Here is a 6,865-nt window from a genome sequence, read left to right on the forward strand (position 1 = left end):
AATGTACTGTTGGATTCTATTAGCCAGGATCTTGTTGAGGATTTTGGCGTCCATATTCATTAGGGAAATCCGTCTGTAATTCTCCTTTTTGTTGGGGTANGTAATTCTCCTTTTTGAGGGGGTCTTTGCCTGGTTTGGGGATCAAGGTAATATTAGCCTCATAGAATGAGTTTGGTAGCTTTCCTTCTGTTTCTATTTTTTGAAATAGCTTTAGGAGAATAGGTATTATTTCTTCTTTGAATGTTTGGTAGAATTCCCCAGGAAAACCGTCTGGGCCTGGAGTTTTATTATTTGGAAGGTTGTTTATCACTGACTCAATTTCTTCATAATTAATTGGCCTGTTTAAAAAATCAATTTCTTCCTGTTTCAGTCTTGGTAGTTTATAGGCTTCCAGGAGTGCCTCCATCTCATCCACAGTGTTTAGTTTTTTGGCATATAGCTGTTGATAAAAGTTTCTAATAATCCTTGCAATTTCAATGGTGCTGGTCGTGACCTCTCCCTTTTCAGTCATAATTTTAATAATCTCAGTCCTTTCTCTTTGTTTTTGGACAAGTTTTGCCAGTGGTCTGTCAATTTTATTGATTCTCTCAAAGAACCAGCTTCTAGTTATGTTGATCTGCTCTACTGTACACCTGGTTTCCAATTCATTGATTTCTGCTCTAATCTTGGTCAACTGCTTCCTCGTGTGTGGATTAGGCTTGCCCCTTGGTTGCTGTTCCAGTTTCTTGAGGTGAGAATATAGAAACTGCATTTTAGATTTTTCTATTCTTTTGAGTGAGGCTTGGATGGCTATGTATTTCCCCCTTAGGACTGCCTTTGCAGTATCCCATAGGTTTTGGACCGTTGTGTATTCATTCTCGTTGGTCTCCATAAATTGTTTAATTTGTTTTTTGATTTCCTGGTTTATCGAGTCATTCTTGAGCAGGATGGTTCTTAGTCTCCAAGTGTTTGAGTTTCTTCCAAATTTTTCCTTGTGGTTGAGTTCCAATTTCAGAGTGTTGCGGTCTCAGAATATGCAGGGAAGAATTTCAGTCTTTTGGTATCAGCTGAGACCTGTTTTGTGACCCAGAACATGGTCTAGTCTTGAGAATTTCTATGGGCATTAGAATAGAATGAGTATTCTTTGGTTCTGGGGTGTAGTGTTGTATATGTATCTATGAGGTCCAACTCATCGAGTATGGCATTCAAAGCTCTTGTTTCTGGGGCGCCTGGGTAGCGCAGTCGTTGGGCGTCTGCCTTCGGCTCAGGGCGTGATCCCGGCGTTCCGGGATCGAGTCCCACATCGGGCTCCTCGGCTGGGAGCCTGCTTCTTCCTCTCCCACTCTCCCTGCTTGTGTTCCCTCTCTCGCTGGCTGTATCTATCTGTATCAAATAAATAAATAAAATCTTTAAGAAAAAAAAAAAGCTCTTGTTTCTATGCTGATTTCTTGCTTAGGTGATCTGTCTATTGCTGATAGTGGAGTGTTGAAGTCCCCTACTATTGGCGTATTTATATCCATGTCTCTTTATTGTGGTTAAGAGTTGGTTTGTGTATCTTGCTGCTCCTCTGTTGGGGGCATATATATTTATAATTGTCATATCCACTTGTTGGATACATCCTTTAAGAATAATATAGTGCCCTTCTGTGTCTCTAACTGTAGTCTTTAGTTTAAAACCCAATCTGTCTTATATGAGAATTGCTAGCCCAGCTTTCTGTTGAGGTCCATTGGCATGAAAGATGGTATTCCATCCCTTTACTTTCAGTCTGAATGGATCTTTAGGTTCAAAATGAGCCTCTTGTAGACAGCAAATGGATGGGTCATTTTTTTTTTATCCAATCTGCCAGCCTGTGGCATNCATCCTTTAAGAATAATATAGTGCCCTTCTGTGTCTCTAACTGTAGTCTTTAGTTTAAAACCCAATCTGTCTTATATGAGAATTGCTAGCCCAGCTTTCTGTTGAGGTCCATTGGCATGAAAGATGGTATTCCATCCCTTTACTTTCAGTCTGAATGGATCTTTAGGTTCAAAATGAGCCTCTTGTAGACAGCAAATGGATGGGTCATTTTTTTTTTATCCAATCTGCCAGCCTGTGGCATTTTTATGGGAGCATTTAGGCCATTTACATTGAGACTGATTATTGAGAGATATGATTTTATTGATGCCATGTTGCCAGTAAAGTCTTTGTTTCTATAGATTGTGACTTTCTGTTCTGTATCTCTCTTGGGGCTTTTTTACTTTTCTAGAACCCCCCTTAATATCTCCTGTAGGACTGGTTTCATGGTTACAAAATTGGTCAATGATGGGCAATTCTGGAACTTCTTTATCTCTCCATCAATTCTGAATGACAGCCTGGCTGGATAAAGGATCCTTGGCTGCATGTTTTTCTCTGAAAGAGCTTTAAAAATGCCCCCCAACCCTTTCTCTCATTCCAGGTCTGTGTAGACAGGTCTGACATAATTCTGATACCTTTGCCTTGGAACGTGAGAAATTTATTTGCCCTGTCCGCCTTCAATACTGTATCCTTGGATCTAATATTTGGGAATTGCACTATGACATGACATGGCGTAGGTTCGTCATGATTGAGCTTGGGAGGGGTCCTCTCTGCCTCTTGGACACCAATGCTTGTTTCCCTTGCTATATTAGGGAAGTTTTCAGCTCCAATATGTTCAAATATCTCTTCTAGACCTCTGTTTTTCTCCACCCCCTTGGGGATGCCGATGATTCTGACATTGAACGTTTCATTGAGTCAGTAATCTCCCGTAACCTACATTCTTGAGAATGGATTTTTTTGAGTCTAGATTCTATTCTAGCTTTCTCTTCTACTAACCCATCCTCCAATCCGCTGATACGTTCTTCTGCCTCATTCACCCTGGCCATCAGAGCCTCTAGTTTTGACTGCATTTGGCTCATAGAATTTTTAATTTCTGCCAGATTCACTCTCATTTCTGCCCTTAGAGATTCTATATTCTCATTAGAGATTAGAGATTCTATATTCTATATTTTCATTAACATTTTTGTTAAGCTTTTGTCCACACATCATATTGACCATTGTTACTCTCAACTCCATTTCTGATAATTTGGTTATATCCATATCTATTATTTTGTGGCAGTGGCCACAGACTCATTGTCTTTTTCTTTGCTGGGTGGGATTTCTCCTTCTCATCATTCTGACGAGGAGAGGTTGCGGGGTTGTCCACAGCCCAAATTTTTGACAGGGACCCAGGCAGTACGCACTTGCTTTATAAGGATCTTAGGGATGTGGTGTTCTTGAATTTTCAGCCTGCCTTCTGGGGGAGGGACCTGCCACACCGATACTCAGGCAACCCTGTTTGGGTAGAGTCTCTGTGTCCTGTGTGAGGGGGGTTGGTGATGGCCACACTGTGAGCTGGTATCTCCAGGCTTTTGTTCTCTGGAGGCTTTCCCTTTCAGTTTGCTGTGCTTCTTCTGAGAGTCAGAGCAGCAGTGGCCAAATCTCGGCCTCTGTCTCAGAATAGAGGGCTCATGGACCATTCTCCACTGATGATCTGGCCACTTTAACTCTGTTTCTCTTGGTGCTGCTCAACCCTGCAGCATCCCGGGATGTGTGCCCTACACCTGGCATCCCACCCCTCACTTCCAGTGCTGGCGTGTCTCTGTCCTTTGCAATTCTAGCACCGCCAGTTGCTGGCAGCCTCCGCATGCTCCCGGAGCTCCCAGTCTCTGTCTGGTTCCAGTGAGCACCCCGGAGTTCCGTGAGAAGTCTGGTCACGTGTGTTCCCTGGCTCACGGTCTCAGTCTGCTCTCTCGTGGGTGCTGGTCGACGAGCCCACCCATTCCCCCGTGCAGGTGGCTACCTCTTCCCGGTGCCCTAATGTGGCAGCTCCCTCCCCCTTCTCTTTATCTTCTGATATCTGTGCGCAGTTTCATGGCTCCCTGCTTCATACCTCAATACTCAGCACTGGATGTTCATTTGTAGACATCCAGATGTATCTTCCTGCATCTCACGGTGATTCTGTGGATGTTCAGAATGGTCTGGTACCTATCCAACTTGAATCAGGGATACCGCTGAAAAAGGGGTCCCCTACTCCTCCCCCATCTTAATTCCTCCCCCCATTTGGACTGTTTAAATCTTGATCAAAAGATTTTGATCTTTCTGGGCGCCTGGGTGGCTCAGTTGTTAAGCATCTGCCTTCGACTCAGGTCCTAGGTGACTTATTTTTTGAAGGCATTTCTTGGATGTGGAGCACCAGGCCTCTTAAGAGCCTAGACATTGTCATTTTTTCCCTCTCCCCTCCAACCTCCCCATGAACTTGTTCAAGGCATTCTTCATGTCTTCATTCCTGAGAGTATAAATGATGGGGTTCCGCAGAGGGGTCACTGTGATGAAGAACACAGACACCACCTTGTCCTCTGGGAGGCTGGTGGAGGACGGGAATAGATGAAGATGCAGTGTCCCAGGAAGAGTGATGACAGTGAGGTGTGCTGCACAGGTGGATAAGGCCTTCCGCCTGCCTTCGGAGATCTGCTGCCTCAGGCTCACCAGGATGACTGCATAGGACACCATGAGGACCACAAAACAGACCACCGAGATCAGCCTGCTGTTGGAGACGATGAGGATTTCAATGATGTGGGTGTCCGTGCAGGCCAGTTTGATCACCTGAGGCACATCCCAGAAGAAGCTGTCAATCCCATCAGGACCACAGTGGGGCAGCTTGATGGTGAGGGAGGTCAGCGATATGGAGTGGATGGTGCCCCCGTCCAGAGGGCCACCACCAGCAGCACACGTACTTTCCAGTTCATCACTGTCATGTACCACAGGGGTTTGCAAACGGCCACAAACCAATCGTAGGCCATGACAGTGAGGAGAAAGATCTCGGTGCAGGCAAAGAGGTGCAGGAAGAACATCTGGGTGACCCAGGCCTCAAAGGAGATGAGCTTCTCTTATGACCACGTATCTCTGAGCATCTTGGGGACAGTGACCGTGGAGTAGCAGACATCAATAAAAGATAGGGTACTGAGGAAGAAATACATAGGGGTATGGAGCCGGCGGTCATAGATAATAGTTATGACAATGAGGATGTTCCCAATCAGTGTCAGGACATAGGAAGTGAGGAACAGGGCAAACACAGTCATCTACACCTTCTGATTGACAGATAAGCCTCTAAGCCAAATGTATGTCACGGAAGTGGTTTCATTGAGTAGGTCCGCCTCTTCCATTCTCTTTATTGGACACTCTGCAAAGAATTAGGAAAAAAAATAACACTTAGCATCTGTGTCAATCATCTGGTCACTTAATTTCTTCTGTGTTTGCTTTTCCCTCCATCTGGAGTTTATGGTCCAGTATCTTATTTTAAAAAACCCATTCAGCATCTTCAATCATGCTGCATACACAGTAGGCAACACAAAGACGTTTTTGGAAAAATAGTGCAGAGAAACATGATTCACCAAGAGATATAAGGCAGCCTTGGAGAGCGGAGGGCTTATATTTACTCATAAATCTTTAGCAGAGAAGAAACCAGGATTTTTCTACCCCAAGCCAGTAACATGTTCAAAGTTGTACACAGCCTGGCCTTGAACATGGTTTTCTCTATTGCCTGTTGACTGCATATTTCACTCGTCCGAAGGACTTCCACCCCTGCGCACTCTGCCGTGATGCCCTGGGACTGTCATGGCAATGACCTGATCTGTGGCCAGTAGATGCTTTTCCCCAGTCGGCTGAACAACGGGCAGTGTGGTTGGGGTGTCTTAGAAAGAGATGAGAGTTTTCATCATTTCTTTCTTTCCTCCCATCTCCTTCCTTCTCCTCCCCTCTCCTCTCCTCCCCTCCCCTCCTCTGTTTGTTTCTTTTTTTTTCATTTTATAGATAGAGAAAATGAGGCAGAGAGAGGTCAAGCAACGGGCTTAAGTTCACAGAGAATTGCAGTAATAGCTGTGTCCAGAGCACAGGCCTCCTGAGTCCCGACCCAGACTCTCTATGCCACCACTCTGACCTGAATCGTTTATGTGATGGTTGGCATAATTAGGCTACTAAGTGGAATGTGTCTTGGTGAGCTGTCTCTTTCTGTGCTAGGTGCACCCCACCAGCCTGGTTGGGCATCTGTGGGGAGTCTAGTCTCTTCTCTCACTTGTCTTCACATCACAGCCTCAATGCACAGTCTTCCAGGGGTGCCCACCTATGCATGCCGCTCTCTTGGTTCCTGGGGTCTGCTCATCCTGTGCTGTCATCTTCCCATCACTGACCACTACTGGAGCATTCCCTCATTCCTCAAGGGCAGGCTCTCTGCCAGACAAATGAATCAGCTCCACATTGCTTATGAAAAAGGACTAGAGAACTCTTTCTCTTCTTCTAGTTATCGGTTCCTTCTCCAGCATTTCCTATTACTCATCATGCTGGTCTTCTGAAGACAGTGGCCCTTTTGATGGTCTATATCAACAGAGGGAAGATTAAGGTAGTGTCAAATTAGGAAACTGGCAAAGTAGAGTCATGGGAAAAGAAGGTATTTTGGGGGTGGGAGAAGTCTTTTAGTTAACATTTGAATTAAACACATGGTGTTTAGAGCTTAGATTAATATTTATTGTAACATCTTAATGTAGTGACGGATTAACTTTACTCTTAAGCACTTTTTCTTAGTGGGGGTGCCTGGGTGGCTCCGTTACTTAAGTGTCTGCCTTCGGCTCAGGTCATGATCCCAGAGTCCCAGGATTGAGTCCAGCATCCAGCTCCCGGCTCAGCGGGGAGTCTGCTTCTCCCTCTGACCATCTCCCCTGTCCCCTCTCATGCTCTCTCGCACTCTCTCTCTCAAATAAAGAAATAAAATCTTTAAAAAAGACAAATATTTCTTAGTATTCACTTAAAGCTTCTGCTCTAGAAAGCTACTTTGTTTCATTGTTTTCTAGATTTATTT

At 44.7% G+C, this 6,865-nt stretch overlaps 1 pseudogene; it reads right to left on the minus strand.

The window, feature by feature from the left end:
• Nucleotides 1-4,233: 4,233 nt before the first annotated feature.
• LOC117799233 lies at nucleotides 4,234-5,177 on the minus strand (annotated as a pseudogene).
• Nucleotides 5,178-6,865: the final 1,688 nt, after the last annotated feature.

Source organism: Ailuropoda melanoleuca, unplaced genomic scaffold (genome assembly GCF_002007445.2).
Source record: "Ailuropoda melanoleuca isolate Jingjing unplaced genomic scaffold, ASM200744v2 unplaced-scaffold4548, whole genome shotgun sequence".
Taxonomy (NCBI): domain Eukaryota; kingdom Metazoa; phylum Chordata; class Mammalia; order Carnivora; family Ursidae; genus Ailuropoda; species Ailuropoda melanoleuca.